Below are 23,333 nucleotides of genomic sequence, written 5' to 3'. Positions count from 1 at the left end.
CTCCCATCAGTTATAATCCCTTTTTCAATGTCATCATTTTAAAATTATCCCATCAAAATCAATTTATGCCCATATTACTACTAATAGAGATGGTTTTTAAGATTTTTGAGTATCATGCTCACATGAAGGATGTAAACAGTCTTAATTAATAGCATTCTTTTTTCCCCTCTGTTTATATTTTTTAGCTATCTCTTGAGTCTCATGTTTGAAGATCAATTTTTCTATTCATCTCTGATTTTTTTCACCAGGAAAATTTGAAAGTAACCTATTTCAACAAAAGTTCATCTATTTCCCTGAGGCAGCAAAGATGCCAAAGTGGATAGAAGACTGACCTTGGAGTCAAGAGTACAGGATATAAAATCTGACCTCATACACTTGACTTCTACTAGCTGTGTGACCTTGGCAAGTCTCTTAATCCTGATTGCCTCATATCCAGTACCATCTTCAAGTCATCCTGATTCATATCTGTCCACTGGATCCAGACCGCTCTGGAGGAAATATTCTGACTGTTGACTTAGCATAGCATCTGCCTCACTCAAATTCAATTCACAACCTTATCATGACATCAGTTCTATGATATCATGATTTTCTTTGAAAATAGAGTACAAACATAATCCTTATCTATTTCTCTGAAAGTGTTTGCTCAATTTTGCTGGTTTGTTGCTTCTTGGTTGTGATCCATGCTTCTTTTTCTTCCAGAATATCACATGCCAACTCTTCAATTCTTTGATGTTGTGGACCATATCCTGTGTAATCCTAAATGTGAATGCTTGGTATTTGATTTTCTTCTTTCTGGCACCCTGTAGCATTTTATCTTTTAACTGATAATTACAGTGTTTGGTTATACTATTCATTGGCATTTTCATTTTGGGATCCCTTCCATGAGGGAATCAGTATCTGATCTTTGAGTGACTATTTTACCTACTGGTACTAAGCTATCAGTGCAGTTTTCTTTGATAATTTCTTGAATGGTGTTATCCATACTCTTTTTAGAATCATAACTTTGAGGTAGTATAATAATAGTTAAATTATCTCTCGTATATGTTTTGCAGGTCAGTTGTTTTTCCAATAAAGTATTTTAAATTTTCCTCTTTTTTATCATTTAAAAAAAATTTTGCTTGATTGGTTCTTGTTTTGTACCCCCCCAAGGCAATGGGGATAAGTGTCTTGCCCAAGAACACACATCTGGGTACTTAGTAAGTATCTGAGGCTGGATGTGAACTCAGGTCCTCTTATTTTAGTGTCAGTACTCAATCAACTGCTACCCAGCTGCTCCTGCTTAACTGATTTCTAATGTCTCATAGAGCATTACCCTCCACATGCCCATGTCTATTTTTCAAGCTTTTATTTTCTTTTAATTAGCTTTTGCATCTCCTTTTCCATTTGTTCAATACTATTTTTAAAAAGTAATTATCTTTTCCCATTTATCCAATTATATTTTTGAAGGATTTATTTCTTCAGTCAATATTTTTACTTTTGTTTGTAAAGATGTTTAATTTATCTTGCGTTTCTTTTCTCAGTTTTCTACCTTCTTTTTAATTCCTTTTTGAGCTCCTCCACAGAGTTTTTTTGGTTGAAGACCATTTTATATTTCTTTCTGAGGTTTCACATGTATACTTTTAATTTTGTCCTCTTCAGAGAGGGTTTACTGCCCATACTGACCTTCAAAATAACTTTTGTGTTAGCATGACATTTATTTTTGTTACCCTGCTTATTTGTTTTTTGACATCACTAAAATAATCATATTGTAAAATAAAATATAATCTCCCCTCCCCTCACAAAGAGAGAAATCTCAAGAAAAATGTGAGAGAAAACATATGCCTCATTTTGTATTCAGATACCATAAGTTCTGTTTTGGGAATGTATTGCATCATTTATCATAAGTTCATCAGAGAAGTTGTTTCAGTATTTTTCCAACACTTACTAGTGCTAGTGGTATTTCACTATTCTATTCCTCCTCATCTCCAATTATTCTATTCTCACTCCCCTTTCACCCTATTCCTCCTCAAAAGTTTGATGTATCTGACTATCCTCTCAATTGATCATCCCTCTCTTCTATCACCTACATGCCCCTCCCATACCCCTTTCCCTTTTCTTCCATCTATTTTTACTCTTTTTTCTCTAGGGTATGATAGATTTATATATTGTATTGAGTGTGCATGTTATATCCCCTCTGAACCACTTCTGATAAGAATGAAGGTACACTCATTCCCTCTCACCTTCCCCCCACCATTCCAATGAAAAAATCTTTTTCTTGTCTCTTTTATGTGAGATAACAACACTTTCTTTCTCTCCTTTTCCCCCTTTTCCACTGTACATTCCTTTCTTGCCCATTAAGTCCATCTTTCTAATGTTATATTTTCTTATTTACCTCCCTCCTGTTAGTTCTTTATGTTTGTTCTGTCTGGCTGTCCTAATAAATGAGATGATTTATTTATGTTAGTATAATCTTCCCTTGCCAGAATAAAAGCAGTTCAGCATCATTGAATTCCTTCTCATTTGCCCCTCCTGTCCACCTTTACTATGCTTCACCTGAGTACTGAACTTGAAGATCAGACTTTCAATTCAGGTCTGATAATTTTAACAGACAAGTTTTAAAGTTCCTTATTTCTTTTTTTTTTGTTTATTTATTTTATATTATTACAATAATATTGTTGTGAGAGTCAACATAAATCCCCCTCCCCTCCAAAAAAGATGAGAAACCTCAAGAATAATGAGAGAGAAAATATGTTCTTCAGTTTTTAGATCTAGAGGAGAGGGAAATACAACTAGTAATAGCAATTGTGCTCTGGCTCTAGGATGAGTTGACTTCTTTATTAAAAGTCCGCCAAAGAAGTTACTTCAATTTTTTTCCACAATTGCTATTACTAGTTGTATTTCCCTCTCCTCTATTGCTTCCCACTCTCATTTATTCTATTCTCTCTCTCTCCTTTCATCCTGTTCCTATTCAAAAGTTCCTTGTAGCTGAGTATACTCTCCCATGATCTTCCCTCCCTTCTGTTGCCTATTCCCCACTTCCATCCCCCATTCCCCTTATCCTATCCCTTTCCTCTCATTTTTGTCTAGGGTAAGATACATTTCTATACCCCATAAAGCCTGGATGATATTTCCTCTCTGAGTCAATTCTGATGAGAATAAAGGCTCACTCATTCCCTCTTGCCTCCTCCAAATCCACTTCTTGAAAAAGCTTTTTCTTCACTCTTATGTGAGATTTTAGTCCCTTCTTCCTTTCCTTTCTCTTCCTCCCAATACTTTTCCTTTATCATGCATTTAATCCATCTTTTTACTATATTAGACCAATATATTCCGGTCCTTCCTTTGCTTTGCCTATATATACTCCATCTAATAGCTCTTATAAATGAGAAATTTCATATGAGTTAACAGTATCTTCTTCCCATGCATGAATATAAATATTTCCATATCATTAAGTTCCTCATATTCCTTCTTATCTAGCCTCTCTATGATTCACCTGAGTCCTGTACTTAGAGATCAAACTTTCTGTTCAGCTCTGGTTGATTCAATAAGGAAATTTGAAAGTCCCCAGTTTCACTAAAAATCCAACTTTTCCTCTGAGTGAGGATGTTCAGTTTTGCTGGGTAGTTGATTTTAGGGTGTAACCATATCTTTTGCCTTCAAGAATATCATATTCCAAGCCCTACAATCCCTCAATGTAGATGCTGGTAGATCCTGTGTAAATCTGCCTATGGAGCTACAGTAGTTGAACTTTTTTTTTTTTTGTTTTTGGCATTTTAGTATTTTCTCTTTCACTTGGGAGTTTTGAAATTTTGCTATAATATTCCTATAAGATTTTCTTTTGGGATCTCTTTCAGGAGGTGATCAGTGAATTCCCTCAATGTCTATTTTATCCTCTGTTTCTAGGATCTCAAGGAAATATTCCTGTATTGTTTGTTGAAAAAAGAATTCTTGGTTCTTTTCCTGGTTGTGACTTTCAAATAGCCCAATAATTTTCTAATTATCTCTCCTGGATCTATTTTTGAGGTCAATTATTTTTAAAAATAAAATATTTCACATTTTCTGCTAATTTTTGGTCTTTTAAAGATATAGTTTTATTTCTTTCTGATTTCTTGCAACATCATTAGCTTCCTTTAGTTCCATTTTTCATTTGAAGGAGTTATTTTCTTCAAAGAGCTTTGTTTAATCTCCTTTTGCAGCTGGCCACTTCTGCTTTTTAAGACATTCTTCTCATTTGCCATTTGTGTTGCTTTTTTCCATTTGATCTAAACTGTTTTTTACCACATTATTTACTTCAGTATTTTTTGTATTTCTTTCATTAAACCGCCGATTTTGTTTTCATGTTTTTTCCTGCATCATCCTCATTTCTTCCTCCAATTTTTCCTCTACCTCCCTTAATTGCTTTTCAAAGTCTTTTTATAATGCTTATCCATAGCCTGAGCCAGTTTTCTATTTCCCTTGGAGGTCCTGGATACAGAAGCTTTGATTTTTCATCTTCTGAATCTTCCATGGGACCAAAGTATTTTGCTATAGTAAGATTCTTCTTTTCCTTTTGTTTGCTCATTTCCTCAACCTATGACTGATTTACTGCACTTCCAAGGATCTGGGATTTTTTTTGGGGGGAGGGGCAACCAAATTCCTTCAAAGTCTTATGAGAGTCTCTGACTGCTCTCTTACCTGTGCTTTTATGTGTGTATGACCACAGGCCCCCTATGTCCTGGACCTGGGAGGAGAGACCCTGCTGGGCTATGGTGATATCTGAGCCAAAACTACAATCTGAATTTGGGTGTGGGCAAGCAGTTGAGTCCTGTGCCATGGATGGCAGAAAGACCCCTTACCATGGATCAGCTGTTCTCTGGAAGTGCAGGCTGGCTTCCCCTATTCCCGCTTCAGGTTCTTACCACAGGGCTGCTCTGAGGCCCACACTTTCTCTGCACTCAGTCTGGTATGGCAGAGTTCTCTCACCACTCCTTCAAGCTATTCCTGGTGATACTTCTGCCAGGAGGTCTGGAAACAGCCCCCTCTTCCCCATGACCCAGGTGTCCCCAGGTATCTAGGCATTCGGCCTGTCTGTACTGTGTTGTTACTGAGACACACTGTAGCTGTACTTGCAGCAGCTTTTTCTGATATCCTGGTGAAACAGACTTTAACTGGGCAACTTCTAAGTTGCTTGGACTGAGAAATTTTATCACTAAGTTTTTCTATGGGTTCTGCCCCTCTAAATGAATGCTAGAGTCATAAAATGATATGTGTTTCCAGAAATTCCATCTTGGATCCACCCCAAATCTTCCCTAATTCACTGAATCTCCATCTTTTTGCCTGAAAGATTTTTAGCTAGTTGGTTTTCTATTTTAATCCAATTTCTTTTGTTTCCAGAATATCATATTTCAAATCCTATGAGCCCTTAATATAGTCTCTGCTCAATCCTTTGAAATCTTGACAGTAGCTTCATAATAATTGAATTATTTCTTTCTGACTGCTTGTAATAGTTTCTCCTTGATTTGGGATGTTTGGAATTTGGCTATAATATACCTGGGAGTTTTTATTTTGGGATCTCTTTCAGGAGGTGATTAGTGGATTCCATCAATTACTATTTTACCCTCTGCTTCTATGATATAACAATTTTCCTGGAGAATTTCTTTAAAAATGAAATCTAGGGTCCTCTCTCATACACACACCCCTGCCTGGGCCTCCTCTCTCTCTGGCTCCATTTTCTCTACTGCTGGGGGCCCGGGTCTCCTCTGGGGGGGGGCAGCCTATATCCCAGAGCTCCCTCCCAGGGCAGGGGGCCCCCAGGAAACCAGGAGACTGGGAGACAGGCGGGGGAGGTAGCAATAGGAGCATCGGCCCAAGCAATTTTTCAAGAAAAGGGGAGAACCTGGGAGAGAGAAGGGGCTGATCAGGAGGGGACTCCGGGGGGGGGCCCTAGCTGTGGATGAAAAGCTACTAGGACCGCCCCCTCCAGGTGGGGGCCGAGGAGGCCTGGGGCTAGTAAGTGGAGAACCAGGGGGACCTGGGGAACCTCCCAGTGGTGGAGAACCTGGAGGCGGTGCTGGGGGGTCCCAGGAGGATGGGGAAAGCAGGACATCGGGGACATACCGCAGCAGATCATGACCATCACCAACCAAAGCCTGGATGAGACCCAGGCTAAGAAACATGCCCTAAATTGACATCAAATGAAACCTGTTCTTTTCCGTGTCCTATGTGAGATCAAAGAGAAGACTGGCCTCAGTATGCGAAGCTTACAGGAAGAAGAGCCTATGGACCCCCAGCTGATGCGTTTTGACAACATGCTTCTGGCAGAAGGGGTGGCAGGACCGGAAAAGGGAGGAGGGTCTGCAGCTGCTGCTGCAGCAGCAGCAGCCTCTAGGGGTGGAGTGTCTCCTGATAACTCCATTGAGCACTCCGACTATTGAAGTAAATTGGCCCAGATCCACCATATCTACCACTCTGAGCTGGAGAAGTATGAACAGGCATGTAATGAGTGCACTAACCATGTGATGAACCTGCTTCGAGAGCAAAGTCGTACACAGCCGGTGGCTCCCAAGGAGATGGAGCATATGGTTGTTATCATCCACCGAAAATTCATTGCCATTCAGATGCAGCTCAGACAGAGCACATGTGAAGCCATGATGATCCTTCGCTCACATTTCCTGGATGCTAGAAGAAAACACCGTAACTTCAGCAAACAGGCTACTGAGGTCTTAAACGAGTATTTCTACTCTCACCTGAGTAACCCTTATCCCAGTGAAGAGGCCAAGGAGGAGTTTGCCAAGAAGTGTGGGATCACTGTTTGCCAGGTCTCTAACTGGTTTCGCAACAAGCGCATCAGACATAAGAAGAATATTGGGAAGTTCCAGGAAGAAGCAAATATCTATGCAGTGAAAACTGCTGTGTTTGTCACTCAAGGGCGCCAGAGCCATGCCAGTTGCCCTACACCTCCCTCTTCTGCAGGCTCTCAACCTCTCAGAATCTAGAGACATGTTCCTAGGGCTGCCTGGGCTCAATGGAGACTCCTACCCCAGTTCCCAGGCTAATGGTGGCTGGCAGGAGGCAGTGACCCCATCTTCAGTGACCTCCCCAACAGAGGGACCTGGGAGTGTTCACTCAGATACATCCAACTAATCCAGTCTCTGAGGTCTCAGGGGTGGGAGCAAATGGGGTGACTCTTGGTGAGGCCCCAGATATCCAAGGTACATACCCCACCCAGAGAAGCACAAGGCAGAGGGGCAAATGGGGTTTTTCCTCATGAAGAAGGCATCTCAGAGCTGGGGATGTGAACCACAAGATGGGAAGGAAAAAGAAAAAAAAATGAAATCTAGGGGTTTTTTTGCCATAGCTTTCAGGTAGTCCAATATTTTTTAAATTATCCCTTCTTGATCTGCTTTCCATGTCATTTGTTTTTCCAATGAGATATTTCACATTTTCTTCTAGTATTTTGTTCTATTAGTTTTGTTTTATTATTTCTTGATTTCTCACAAAGTCATTAGCTTGCCTTAGCTCTGTTCTACATTTGAAGATGTTATTTCCTTCAGAGAGCTTTGGAATCCTTTTCTCCATCTGACCAATTCTGATTTTTAAGATATTCTCCTCATTGACCTTTTTCCATTTGATTGAAACTGGCGTATAAGATGTCATTTTCTTCAATTTTTTTGGTATCTCCCTCATGCTGTTGACTTAGTTTTCAGGATTTTCTGGAATTGTTCTCATTTCTCTTACAATTTTTTTCCTCTACCTGCCTTACTTGATTTTCAATTTTTTGTGTGTTCTTCCATATCCTGAGACCATTTCAAATTTTTCTTTGAGGCTTTGAGTAAGGAAGTTTTGACTTTGTCACCTTCAGAGTATTTGATCCTCCATGGGACCAAAGTAATTGACTATGGTTAGATCGTTTTTCTTCTATTGTTTGCTCATTTCCCCAGCCTATGACTTGATTTTTGACTATTTTGTAAGGATGAGTCCTTCTTCCAGAGCAGAGGACACACTTCCCCAAACTTCTGAGGCTTTTTGCAACTGTTTTCAGTAACCTAAATTCCTTCAAGGTCTTATGAGACTCTGACTGCTCTTTTGATATGTACTCTTGTCTATGAATGACCACAAGCTTTCCCCCTCTGCCTTGGAAATGTGAGGAGAGACCCTGTTCCTCTGTGGCAGTATGGGGTCCCAGACAGTGTTCTGGATCTGGTGAAGCATCAGAGTCTAGTTCCATGTATAGTAGAGAAACCATTACAGTCCCCCCAACTGCTTTATAGTCTGTGAACATTTTGGATGATGCATTTTCCTGGGTTCTATGCTGACTCTGGTGTGGCAGTTTTCCCGCTGACCTTCCGAAATGTCCTTGGCAATCCTTGGACTGAGAGGTCTGGAAGCTGTCCCTGCTGTCAAAATCCCAAGTGACCCAAGGCACTTAGGTACCCTGAATGGTGCCCTATGGGCTGTTCTTAGATGAGTGGAACTGGTTTGTTCCAGTGACTGATGTGGTTTTGGCTGCCCTCTGACTCATTCCAACCCCTTTGGTACAGATGCTACTCCCAGATTTTCCAAGTTATCTTTGACTGGAAAATTGTTTCACTTAGTCTATGGGTTCCTCCACTTTAGAATTTGGTCAGAGTCATAATTTAAAGGTATTTGGAAGGTGAAGGAATGCTATTAGAATTTTCCTGCCTTCAATCTTCAATCTTGAATCCACTCCCAACATGACTTTTCTGTGTTTTTCCTTCTTCATCTTAACTCTGCCACCTCATACTTCTTGTGTTTGGGAGCCACATGGAAGACTTTCCACATTGAAGATACTAGGGGCCTGCTCAATGGATTGGGGCTATTCAGAAACAGATCTTTATTGAGGAAGCCAGTGGTCGGCTTACTGAGTGCCTTCTATATTGTAAATTCTGGTGGTTTGCTCTCTGGGCTGGGTCATCCCATCCTGCCCTTATAGCTGTAGAGGAAGACTGAAATAACTGTTGGAGACCTCCCAGCTGTTCTGCTGGGCCACAGGACTGCTGAGCCTGGATCCCAGGGGTCTCCTCTAACTGGTCTTCTCCACACCTTAACCTTGGTGGTTTCAACTCTCTGCCCTGGGCTCTGCACCCTTCTCCTAGACAAACTCCCTCTACCAGAAATAGATTTTGCTGGAAAATGCTCCACCCTGGGTTCTGTCACTGAAGAATCTGTTTAGAAGTTTCATAAATGTTGTTTATGAAGGAAACCTGAGAGAATTTATGGAATTTCCTGACTTCTCTCGACTATCTTGGCTCTTATCCTTAAGAATCCTTTTACCTATTATTCATTTACGTTAATATTGGAATTAGTTTTTCTTAGAGTTTTAGATAAAATTAATTTGTAAATTTGATTCTTCTAGGTTTTTTGTTTTTGTTCATTTTAGGAAACTCATTCATGACTTGTTCTTTTATCTTTTTCAAAATAACTTCAACTTAGATATTCTATTTCCTCTTTTGTTAAACTAGGCAATTTATATTGTTGCAAATTTTCCATTTTATTTAAATTACAAAATTTATTGATATATAATAGGGCAAAATAACTCTTTATAATTGTTTTAAATTCATCTTTGTTTAATGGTATAGGCACCCTCTTCAATTTTAATAGTAATGATTTGGTTTTCTTTTCTTTTTGAAATTAAATTAACCAATTATTTTGTGTATTTTTTCCTAAAATTATCTATTTATTAATTTCTTTTTACATTCAATGTTAATATTATTTTCACCTTAATTTTTATGGTTTTCAATATAATGTTTGAGATTTTTAGTTTTTATTTTTTTTTAAATTACATGTACAAATCATTTATGTTTTTCCTCTCCTTAATGAATTTCAAAATATAAATTTTCCTCTGGTCACTGCTTTTATTGTATCCCATATTTGTTTTGTATGTTGTCTCTTGTCATTATCTCCAAGGAAATTTTGATAGTTTTAAAATTTTATTTTTAGTTTCAGTCTTTGTTTTTTTTAATTACAATTAGTTTTTAATCTAATTCCATGGTCCCATGTTAAATATAATTTTATTATTTTATCATCTTAAAAGTATAATTTTAATATTTCTTATTTTCTGCTTTTCACTATAAATTTTAATGTTTGGCTCATCCCTTTTAAAGGTCACATGAACTATTGAGGGGAAAATAATGTTTTCCTTCTCATCTTTACCCAGGTCTCTCCAAATTTTTTCATATATAACATTTAATATTCAGGTCATTTGTTTGATTTTGTTCTTATTCGCTTCTGGTTACATTTATTGAGTTTTCAGAGGTTAAACTCCCTCATTATTATAAAACTACTTTGTGTTCATTTAACTTTTCTTTTAAATTTTAAGTGCTATTACTTTAGTGCATATAGGTTCAGTATTGATATTTTCATTGTCTGATACTTTTTATTAAATGTACTTACTTATCTCTTTTATATGAAACCACACCTTTATATATATTTTTTTATTTTAAAATTTATTTATTTATATTCATCCATTTCTACATGCATATTTCTAAGTTACAAAATTTACCTCCACCCTACCTTCCCACACCTCTCCCCTCAGCAGGGAACAGTCAGGTTAGCATTTTACATACATATTTTGTTAAACAAATTTTAAAATTAATACATTTTGACCTGGGTAATTAAGATTGCTGGAAAGATATATATATATATATATATATATATATATATATATATATATATATATATATGAGAAGATTTTTATAAAATCTTCATCAGATTCTGAAGGGTTTTTTGTTTTGTTTTTCATTCTCTGATTGGGGATAATATATTCCATAACCAATCAAATACAGTTGTCCTTGCTTTCTGGACTAGTGAGAAGAGCTGCTTCCATTAAGGTTATTCATCTCCTAATGTTTTTGATGTACACAATGTTCTCTTGATTCTTCTCCATATGCTCAGCATCAGATCCCATAAATCATTCCAGGCTTCATTAGAGGCCAACCACTTATGGTTTCTTAAGGAACAATAATATTTCATAGTCTTCATGTACCATAACTCGTTGAGCCATTCCCCATTTGATGGGCATCCCCTCAATTTCCAATTCTTTGCCACTACAAAAGAGCTGATATTAATATTTTGGAAAATATAGGGACTTTTACCATTTTTTAAGAATTTATTCTGGATATAATCCAATAATTGAAATTGCTGGGCTCAAAGGGTATGAACAGTTTTGTTGCTTTTTGGACATAGTTCCATATTGCTCTCCATAAAGGTTGAATCTGTTCACAACTCCACCATCATTGAATCAATGTCCCAATATTCACACAACCTCTCCAACATTGATCTTCTTCCCTTTTTCTCATATTTCCTAATCTCATAGTTGTGAGATCATACCTCATTGTTGTTTTAATTTGTATTTCTCTAATCAATAATGATTTGGAGCATTTTTTCATATGATTTTATATAGCTTTAATTTCTTCATTTGAAAACTGTCTCTTCATATTCTTTGATCATTTATTAATTGGGGAATGACTTGTGATCTAATACATTTGATGAAATTCTCTATATATTTTAGAAATGAGACCTTTATCAGTATTCCTGGTTGTGAGGATTGTTCCCCAGCTTTCTGCTTTCCTTCTAATTTTTGCAGCATTGATTTTATTAGTGCAAAAACTTTTTAATATAGTCAAAATCATTCATTTGCAGTTCATGATGTGCTATAATTCTTGTTTTTTTCATAAATTTATCCATTTTCCATAGACCAGATAGACAGATTTATTTTTTCTATTAATTTGTCTATTGCATTGCTCTTTATGTATAAATCCTGTACCCATTTTAACCTTATTTTGGTATAGAATTTGAGATGTGGATCTATGCCTAGTTTTTGCCATACTGTTTTCCAGTTTTCTCTACATTTTTTGTCAAATAGTGAGTTCTTACCCCAGAAGCAGATGTCTTTGGGTATGTCAAATAGTACATTGCTGTAGTCATTTACTGCACTTCATTTTGAGCCTATCCTAATCCACTAAGCCATTACTCTATTTCTTAACCAGTACCAGGCAGTTTTGATGAATTCTGCTTTACAGTGTAGTTTTATATCTGGTTACTGTATTTCTTTTAATTAAATCTGTTTTAGATGTAAATTTGTCTAAAATCTTAATTGCTACCCCTCCCTTTTTGCATTGGTTGAATAATAAATTCTATTCAAACCCTCCATTTTAATTCTGTATGTATTTCTCTTAAATGTGTTTCTCATAACCAACATAATGGTGAATTGTGATTTTTAATATATTCTTATAGTAATTTCTCTTTTATGGGTAGGTTCAATCCATTCACAAAGTTATAATTAATATTTGAAAATTACCCTCCATCTTATTTTTACTCAGTATTGTCTTTCTCAATCACTCTTTTTTTAACCAAAGCTCTATTATTTTATCTTCTCCCTTACTCTCCTATTCCTCAGTCCTTCCCTTGTCTTCTTTTCCAACCTTACTAAATCTTACTCTACATACCCTTTTAACATTCTCTTCTCTAATCTGTCCCTCAAATATTTCACCTCACTACAAGTCCAAAAGACTTCTACATATCCCACCAAATGCACATCTTGTTTCCTCTTCAACTCACATCTTATGAAGTTAGGTTTTCAACATTACCATCTTTTAATTCTTTACCTGCTTCCTTTAGGACAATTCTTTTTTATGCCCCATTATATAAACAAAAATGTTCCTTTTTATCTTTTCTACCCAATTTTTAAAGAATCACTACATCTTACTCAACTCAGTATTGAGTTTTCTTTAAAACTTTCCTGATAATGATAATGTTTCACCTCATATCATTTAAAAATTCTCTATGTGGTTGGCATGTAGCACAATACCTGCCACATGTAGTAACAGGGATGTAATAAATGTTTAATGCATTGTTGAAATCTTTAAAATGTTGTTTTTGGGAAAGGGTTGGAATAATTTAAATACAATTGAGTAACATGAAGTGTTTGAATTTTTTCTTTGGGAGATTGATGCACTATTTTGCTATCCATAGAACAAATAACACCAAATAAAAGAGCATAAAATTATTTTACATTCAAAGCAACTCACACTATGATGCTTTTATCAAACAATTAAATTCAAGTAGAAAGGATATAGTTCTTTCAAATTGTTCAAACTATGAAAAAGTTTTGAATAATTTGGTTTTCTCTTGAAGAAGTATATAGATTGCATTTGCTGATTGAAGCATCTCCTCAAACACACAGATTTTGGAGGTAACCCTCTTTCAAATATATTACTGGTTCTTTGGTTGCAAAATAGCTGCAGTTTGAAGTTTGTTCTACCTACCACTACCCTCTCCAGCACCAAACACACATATAAGATCCCCAGAGAAATATTTCATATTCTGATTCATATTAATACCACAATCCTCTCTACATTTTCTTTCTTTCTCTTCCTTGACTTTATTTTTTTCTTTGTCTGGTGTTGAAGTTTCTCTTTGGCAATTTCTTTCTTTCAGAAATTTTAGAGAACTTTGATTTGAAAAATTCCAGATTTTTATGGCAAAGAGTTACATAAATGCAGCAAATTGTAACATAAGTAACAATTAAAAGAAGTGTAAAAAGGTAATTCAAATTCATAGAGTTGTTGTTTATTCTTTATCTTCAAAGAGAGCCAGTGATATCACAATGTTCAAGTGCAATGAATGATGTCTTGCCCCGCCCCCCTTTTTTCACATTGAACACAAGACCAGCACAACACTGCTAGGGCTACAGGCAATGTAGTGGAATGCTATATGGAAAACATAAGTGTGTTGGAAATAAGTACATCCAAGTAGCTTCTACCACATTTGTGCTTTATAGCTGCCTCCTTTCCTAACAGAAACCTGGAAGTTTACATGTTCTTTGCATCTGTACTGCCCTTTAAAAAATATTTTTGATGAGTGACCCTCAATGTTGTAACTACTGGGGCAAGTGCAATGAAAATTGCTGGTGAAAACCGTGAAATTTTAATGGGGCAAAGATAAAAGCAGAACCAGAAATTTCTAGGTGACAGTCAGCAAAATGTGGTTTACAATATGTCTGTTATCAAAGCCAAGTTGAAATGGTTTGCCAATTTGTTGGGAGTTGCATTTTATTTATTTATTTTAAGGAAAGATTTATTTATTTTGAGTTATACAATTCCCCCCCCCCATTCTTGCTTCTCACCGCCAACCACCCACAGAAGGCATTCTGTTAGTGTTTACATTGATACCATGTTATACCTTGACCTCAGTTGAATATTGTGACAGAGAAATCATATCCTTAAGGGAAAATAAAGTATGAGATAGTATGATTACATAATAATACATAATAGTTACATAATAATAGTGCATTTTTCCCCCCTAATCTGATAGAAATATTCTTTGGTCTTTTGTTCAAAGTCCATAATACTTTCTCTGGATACAGATGTTATTCTCCTTTGCAGATAGCTCAAAATTGTCCCTGTTCTTGCACTGAAGGGATGAGCAAGTCAATCAGGCTTAATCATGACCCCCATGTTGCTCTCACAGTGTACAATGTCATTCTGGTTCTGTTCATCTTGCTCAGCATCAGTTCATGCAAATCCCTCCAGACTTCCCTGAATTCACATCCCTCCTGGTTTTTACTAGAACAATAGTGTTCCATGACATACATATAACGCAATTTGTTAAGCCATTCAACAATTGAAGGACATTCATTAATTTCTAATTTTTTGCTGCCACAAACAGGGCTGCAAGTGATATTTAAGCAAGTAATATTTAATACAAGTGATATTTTTAACCTTTTTATCATCTCTTCAAGATATAGACCCAATAATGGTATTTCTGGGTCAAAGGGTATGCCCGTTTTTGTTGCCCTATGGGCATAATCCCAAATTGTTCTTCAGATAGGTTGGATGAGTTGACAGCTCCACCAACAATGTATTATTGTCCCAGATTTCCCATATCCCTTACAACACTGATCATTGTCCTTTCTGGTCATATTGGTCTGTCTGAGAGGTGTGAGTTGGTATCTCAGAGAAGCTTTAATTCGCATTTTTATAATAAGTAATAATTTCAAGCAATTTTTCATATGATTATTAATTGTTTTGATATCCTTAGCTGTAAATTGCCTTTGCATGTCCTTTGACCATTTATAAATTGGTTAATGGCTTGGTTTTTTGAAAAATTGACTCAGTTCTCTGTATATTTTAGAAATGATTTCTTTGTCAGAAACACTGCTTGCAAAAATTATTTTCCAATTTGCAACATTTCTTTTTATCTTGGTTACAGTGGTTTTGTCTGTGCAAAAGCTTTTTTAATTTAATGTAGTCTTCCTTGGTCATAAACTGTTTCCCTTTCCATAGATCTGACAGGAAAACTAATCCTTGATTTTCTAATTTGCTTATAACATTGTTATTCTTATGTCTAAATCCTGTATCCATTAGGGTCTTATCTTGGTATAGGGTGTAAAGTGTTGGTCTAATCTAAGTTTCTTCCATACTCACTTCCAATGTTCCCAGAGTTTTAATTGAAGAGAGAATTTTTAATCCCAATAGCTGGACTCTTTGGTTTTATTAAACAGCAGATTACTATAAACATTTCCCGCTATTGCACCTAGTCTATTCCACTGATCCATGACTCCATTTCTTTGCTTATACTAGACAGTTTTGAGGACTGATGCATTATAATATGATTTCAGATCTGGTAAGTCTAAGCCCCCTTCCTTTGCATTTTTTTCATTGAATTCCTGGAAATTCTTGACTTTTTATTTCTCCATATATTTTTACTTACAACTTTTTCTAACTCTTAAAGTAAGTTTTTTGTAGTTTTGATTGCTAGCACTTAACAAGTAGTTTAGTTTTGGTAGAATTGTCTTTTTTGTTATATTAGCTTGACCTATCCATGTGCAGTTGATGTTTGTCCAGGTATTTAAATTTGATTTTATTTGCATAAGAAGAGTTTTGTAATTGTTTTCAAAAAGTTCTTCATTCTGCCTTGGCAGGTAGACTCCCATTTATTTTATTTTGTCTGACGTTACTTTGAATGGGATTTCTCTTTCTTGCTCTTTCTGCTGTGTCTTGCTAGTCATATATATATATATATATATATATATATATATATGTATATAGATAGATAGATAGATAGATAGATAGATAGATAGATATAGATATAGATATATATATAGATATACATATAGATATACATATATATATATAGATATAGATGCTATAGATATAGATATATAAATGTTGAGGATTTATGAGGGTTTATTTTATATCCTGCTACTTAGCTTAAGTTTCTAATTAATTCTTGTAGTTGTTTAGATGACTTTTTGGGGTTCTCTAGTTATAGCATCATATTATCTGGAAAGAGAAAGAGTTTTGTCTCCCCCTTCCCTATTCTTATTCCTTCAATTTCTTTTTCTTCTCTTATTGCTGAGGATAGCATTTCTAATACAATATTGAATAGTAGTGGTGATAATGGGCATCCTTGATTCACCTCTGATTTTGTTGGGAATGCCTCAAGCTTATCACAGTTGCATATAATCTTTGTTGATGGTTTCAGATAGATACTGCTTATTATTCTAAGGAACAAACCATTTATTCCTACACTCTCTAGTGTTTTTATTAGGAATGGGTGCTGTATTTTATCAAAAGTTTTTTCAACATTTATTGATATGATCATATAATTTATAATAGGAATGTTATTGGTTTAATTAATTATACTAACAGTTTTCCTAATATTGAACCAACCCTGCATTCCTGGGATAAAACCTGCTAGGTTTTAATGTATTATCCTAGTGATAACTTGTAATAATTTTGCTAAGATTTTATTTAAGATTTTTGCATCTATATTCATCAGTGAGATAGATCTTTAATTTTCTTTCTCTGTTTTAACTCTTCCTGGTTTAGGAGTCAGCACCATATTGGAGTTATAGAAAGAGTTAGGCAGAGCTAAGTCTTCCCCTATTTTTCCTAAGATTTTATAAAGAATTGGAAACAATTGTTCCTTAAATGCTTGATAGAATGCACTTATGTATACATCTGACCCTGAAGATGTTTTTCTTATGGAGTTCAATAATGGCTTGTAGAATTTCCTCTTCAGAAATATGATTATTTCAGGTTTTTAATTTCCTCTTGATTTAATCTGGGCAACTGTTGTTTTTGTAATTATTCATACATTTCACTTAGATTGTCAAATTTATTGGCATAGAGTTGAGCAAAAAAATTCTGAATTTTTACTTTAATTTATTCCTCATTAGTGGTGATTTCACCTTTTTCATTTATGATACTGGCAATTTGGTTTTCTTCTTTCAATTTTCTTAAATAAATTGACCAGAGGTCTATCAATTATATTGATTTTTTTCATAAAAGCAGCTCTTGGTTTTATTTATTAGTTCAATAATTATCTTGCTTTCAAATTTATTGATTTTTCCTTTAATTTTTAGAATATCTAATTTGGTATTTAATTGAGGGTTTTTAATTTGTTCTTTCTCTAATTTTATTTGCATATTTAGTTCATTGTTTTCCTCTTTCTCTAATTTGTTCATGTAAGCATTTAAAGTTATAATAAATCTCTTGACAGCCACCTTGAGTGTATCCCATTGATTTTAGTATGTTGTATCATTATTGTCAATATCTAAGATGAGTTAATTAATTATTTCCCCAATTTGTTGCTTGATCCACCCATTCTTTAAAATTATATTATTTAGTTTCCAATTAGCTCTGGGTCTATATCTACCTGGCCCAGTATTGCATATTATTTTTATTCCCTTATGATGTGAGAAAGGTGTATTCACTATTTATGCCTTTCTGCGATTGATCATTCTGTTTTTATATCCTAGTACATGGTCAATTTTTTGTGTAAGTGCCAGGTACAGTAGGGAACAAAAACATATTCCTTTCTGTTTCCATTCAATTTCCTTCATAGGTCTACTATATCTAGGTTTTCTAACAATCTATTTATCTCCTTAACGTCCTTCATGTATGTTTTTTTGATTAAATTTCTCTAAATCTGAGAACAGGGATTGAGGTCTCCCACTAGTTGAATTTTGCTGTCTATGTATTTCTATAGGTCTTTTAACTTCTCCTCTAAGAATTTGGATGCTGTCCCATTGGATGTGTAAATATTTAGTATTGAAATTCCTTTATTGTCTAGTACCTTTAAGGAGGATTTAGTTTCCTTCCTTCCTCTTTTAGCACTATCTATTTTTTCAGCTACTTTGTCTGAGATAAGGATTGCTACCATTGCTTTTTTCACTTTGGCTGAAACAAAATATATTTTGTTCCAACCTTTTACCTTTACTCTATATGTGTCTCTCTCCTTCAAATGAGTTTCTTCTAAGCAGCATATTGTATTATTCTGTTTTTTAATCTAGTCTATATTCACTTACATTTTAAGGGAGAATTCATCCAATTCATATTCAAAGTTATAATTACTAACTCTTTAATGTCCTCTATGCTATCTTCCTTCTGTTTATATTTCCCCCTTTTTTCCCTTTATACGTATCATATTCCCCAATGTTTTGTTTCTGAATACTGCCGCCTTCAGTGTATTTGCCCTCTTAAATCAACCCTCCTTCCATTTTTACCCTTTCCCTTTTCCCCTTCTTCCTTTCCATCTCTTAGTTCCCCCTTTTCTCCCCCTGCCTGTGCCCCCTCCCCTTTCCCCCTTTTAATGCTTGAAAGGTAAGAAAAGTTTCTCAACTTGATTATGGGTATCTAAGTGAACTTTTAGCCAAGTCTGTTGAGATGAAGATTCAGGTGGTTCTCACCTCCTCCCTTCTTCCCCTCAATTACAATAGCGCTTTTGTACCTTTTTATGTAAGGAGATTTACTCCATTCAGTCTCCCTCCAACCCCCCTTATCCTTACTGTCCCCTTTTTTTAAGGAGGTATTTTTTTTAAAGCATTCTATCTAAATCACAGAAAAGTAATGAGTGTCTATCACTTCTGGCTATGTATATTCTCTCTAATAGCGTTGCAGTTCTCAAGAATTATGAGACTCTTTCTCCCAAGTAGGTATATAACCAGTTTCAAATTATTAGAAAACAGTTTTGTTGCTTTTACCTTTTCATTGGTCTCTGTAGCCTCTTATTTGATGTCTAGATTTTTCTATTTAGCTCTGGCCTTTTCATCACGAATTCTTGGAAGTCTCCCATTTTATAAATGTCCATCTTTTGCCCTGAAGAGAAGGCTCCTTTTTTCCAGGTAGTGGGTTCTTGGCTTCATTCCAAGCTCCCTTGCTCTTGGAAATATTTCATTCCAGGTCCTTAGATCCCTTAAAATTGCTGTGGCCAGGTCCTGCATAATCCTTACTGTGGTTCCTTGGTATTTAAATATTTTCTTTCTGGCTGCTTGCAGGATTTTTTCTTTTATCTGTTAGTCCTGGAATTTGGTCAAAACATTTCTTGGTGTTTTCATTTTAGGATCTCTTTCAGGAGGGAATCGATGTATTCTTTCAATAAGTATTTTGCCCTCTGGTTCCATGATATCAGGACAATTTTCCATCACTAATTCCTGTAATATTAAGTCCAGTCTTTTTTTTCCTCTTCAATGTTCTCAGGAAGGCCCATAATTCTAAGATTCTCCCTTATTGATCAATGTTCAAGGTCAGTGGTTTTGCTGATGAGGTGTTTTACATTTTCCCCACTGTTTTCTGATATTTTGGTTTTATTTAACAAAATCTTGTTTTCTCATGAAGTCTTTATTTTTCCGGACTTCCATTCTTTTCTTTAAAAGAGAAGATTTTTCTTCCTTTATCTTCTGCATCTCTTTATCCACTTGGTCCATTCTATTTTTGAAGGACTTTTTTATAATGCCCAAATGCAGTTTTGAGAGATTCATTTCCTTTTCGCATTTACCCAGGTGAGGATTTGGCAAAACCATTATCTTTTTGCACTTGCCCAATTGAAGATCTGAGTTATTTTCATTTTGTATTTGTCCAATTGTCTTTTCCAAGGATTTGTTTTCTTGTTGTGAGATGTTAATTTTTTCTTGCAAAGGGTTAATTTTCTCTTGAGTTTCTCTTCCAAGTTTTTCCAATTGATTTTTAAACTCCTTCCTGATTTCTTCAAGGAACTCTTTCTGGGCTGGAGACCAATTCATATTCCCCTCAACAGTGCTAGATCTCTCAGGTTTAAGAACTGTCTCTTCTAAGTATTTCTCCATGGGACCCCCTTTTCTCTGGCCTTTCCTCATCTTGTCTGTGTGTGGGGGGGGGGAGCTGGCTTTCAGAGGTTTGCTTTTGAGGATCCTAGAGGCTTTGTTCACTTGGCTTAGTAATTCCAAGGGCCATCCAGTAGGGGGTGCTGGTTGCTTTCTCTGGAGTGAAGTCCTCAGCAGCAGGGTCTGAGTTGATCTTGAAAACTGAACTGGGCCCTGGGGAAGGGAGTTAATCTCTTTCTGTTCATTGAACTCTGCTGCCCTGAGGGTGTGGGTGGTGGTGTTTACTTTTTGTTCCAGGCAAAGAGCTCCATTGAAAGTATGGAGCTCACATCCCTGGCCCAAGTGGTTGTTCTCCAGGTTTGCTCTGTGCTTGAACTCACCCTCCCATAGCTCTTCTTGCCCTGGCCAAAGATTCCACACCTAAACCTGGATCTTGCACCTACCACTCACCGAAGTTTCCATAGCTGAGGCTCACCCTCTGGCCTCCTCCAGGTGCCATCCCCAGCACTGAACCTCTGCTCTTGTCTCCTGGTTCACCCATGGTTCCATGAGACAGACCTTTTTGGTAAGTGTTCTTCTCCTAGCTTCTCTTTCTGGGGTTTGTTGATTGTATTTCTATTAAGAGTTTTCTCTCATGCTATTTCTGAGGGGGAAAAGAGAGCACCTATCACAGTGTCTGTCTTCTCTCTGCCATCTTGGCTGCAAGTCATGAATGATGTCTTGATTTGAATATGAATTAGATTCAATTAAGGGAGAGTTGCATGAAGGTGTCATCATCACTCTCTTTCTCAAGTCCAGTGGCAAGACAAAAGTCAAGAATGATTGGCAATGACCTGACCTTCAATTTCTTACCAAACTCTTAAGTGTTCCATAGCACCTGCTTCAGATACCCCTTCAGAACTAATGGAACAAATTGTTCTTATCCATCCATTTCACTGATATAAGTTTTCATATAATTGGTAGTAGTGGTGTATTGCATGTTCCTGGAGGACCAGCACCCCTATCAAAGCTTTTTTAAGTCTTCCATCCACCATTGGTATCTATCTGTTATCCAACTTTTGCAAATAATGAAATACATGATCCAATACTAGTAAGTGCAAAAGTCTTGGAAAATATAATATAACATCAATAGGATGAAATAATTGCTTCTGAATAATGTCATTATTACAAGCAGTTGAGAGGAATAGAGAGTCAAAGTTAAAGTCTATTTTTGTACCAGATTGATAATCAAAGAGATGAAGGGAGAAATTTGGGTAAAAGATACTCATACTTTTGGAACCTGGTAAAATTTCAATTAGCTCAATACTTTTTAGTAATTCATTTATATGAGCTGGAAGTATTTATATTTATATGAATGGTGGTTACACAATGTAATGGAGTTCTTGTTCTAGAGAGGAAGACTCATCATTCTGACTTGAAATCTGGCCTCATACAGTTCCTAGATGTGGCCCTGGGCAAGTTAGTTAATTCTGTTTAATCTAAATTTTCTCATCTGTAAAATGAACTGAAGAATGAAATGACAAAGGACTAGTATCTCTACCAAGTAAAGCTCAAATGGGGTCAGGAAAGTCAGATGGGATTGGAAATAACTTTATAAAAACAACAATGACTACAGACTTTATCTTCACCCCCATCATTACAACTTCCAAATTCTTGGACCTTGCTATTTGGCCTGAAATTTACCCTTCCTTTATATGTTGTCTTTCCCTATTATAATGTGAGTTTTTAAGTAGTTTTCCTTTTTTTTTTCTCTTATATCACCAGAGTTTAGAATGCTGCTTGGAACATAGTAAATAATGAGAAATTTTTCTTCCAATGATTCATTCCTTAATTTTCATAAAACTCTTCCACTTTGTGGGAGCAAAAAGAAGTCCTTATACATGTACTAAACGGCAGGGCCAGAACTTTGAAGAAGGCAAATGTATAATGAAAATAGCACTATGAAAAAGTGGATAGAACTCTTATGAAGACTGATTGAGCCAGAAGGGTAGTGGGCATTCTTGATCTAGTACTGCCCCTTACCTGGCCTGTGTCTTTAATCTTGTATGCATCTTGCAATTTCTTTCTAAATTCTTTAGGTTTTATTCTTCATCCCTAGTGATTACTAGCACATATCATCCTCATTCCTGTCATTCTAGCTTTATTAGGAAGAAGTTACTTTAATATGTATAACCATCACATTGGAACAGAAAGTGGGGAGATATAAAAATAGTTACAACAGGAGTACTATATGAAAGGAGGATACAGAGTTTTGGGCAGCTAAAATGTTCCATGAATAATTATAATAAAAAATAAACTATCATTAGGGTAAAGGAGAAAGGTAATAAGACAATTCTATAAAACAGCATAAGAGAGAAGTTGCTTTGTGCTGTAGATTTTAGGAAAAGATGTATGAAAGAAGTGACACCTGCACTGGACCCTGAAAAATGACTAGACTTTTAACCTAGTAGAAGGAATGCATTCATCTATTGAGTATCTATTTATAGTGAGATGAAGATTGTTATTCAGTCCTTTCAATCATGCCTGACTCTGTAACCCCATTTTATGTTTTCTTGGCAAAAGGTAGCAGAGCAGTTTTCTTCTCCAGATCATTTTATTGATGAGGAAACTGAGGCAAAGAGGATTAAGTGAGTAACTCAGATTCACATAGCTAGTAAGTGTCTGAGGCCAGATTGAAATTCAGGAAGTGTCTGAGACCAGATTGGAACTCAGAAACTCAAGGCCAGGCACACTATCCATTGTGCCATGTAACTGCCCTTCAGTGAAGATTACAGATAGACTAAAACAATTGAGGATGCTCTCTCAGCGTGGAGGCAATGTTTTATGTAAAATGTGAGTTACAATATCCAGAGAAATTATGCAAAAGAGAAAAATGCTAACATAATGACAGTAATTAAAATTATTATATTCCTTCATCTTTCACCTTCTCTCTGTGTATTATTTCCAATGAATAAGCTCAGAAGCTACTTTTTTTAGGTTTTTTGCAAGGCAAATGGGGTTAAGTGGCTTGCCCAAGGCCACACAGCTAGGTAATTATCAAGTGTCTGAGATGGGATTTGAACCCAGGTACTCCTACCTCCAGGGCTGGTGCTTTATCGACTGTGCCACCTAGCCACCCCTCAGAAGCTACTTTTGCCCATATTTAGGAATGGATTTGATGCATTCATAACTAGAGGATGACACAACTAAAAGATAAAGCACCTAAACCCTGATATTAGAATGACAATTTCAGAAGCAGAGCTCCTCATTCTTGAAAGTAAGACAGAACAAT

General features: G+C 35.9%; 1 pseudogene; it reads left to right on the top strand.

Moving 5' to 3' along the window:
• Positions 1–6,083: 6,083 nt before the first annotated feature.
• On the top strand, positions 6,084–7,112 carry LOC141516187 (pre-B-cell leukemia transcription factor 2 pseudogene; annotated as a pseudogene).
• Positions 7,113–23,333: the final 16,221 nt, after the last annotated feature.

This window comes from Macrotis lagotis, chromosome 3, assembly GCF_037893015.1.
Source record: "Macrotis lagotis isolate mMagLag1 chromosome 3, bilby.v1.9.chrom.fasta, whole genome shotgun sequence".
In the NCBI taxonomy this organism is placed as follows: Eukaryota; Metazoa; Chordata; class Mammalia; order Peramelemorphia; family Peramelidae; genus Macrotis; species Macrotis lagotis.
Note: the sequence above shows the minus strand (reverse complement) of the source record. Positions and strands in the feature narration are given on the sequence as shown.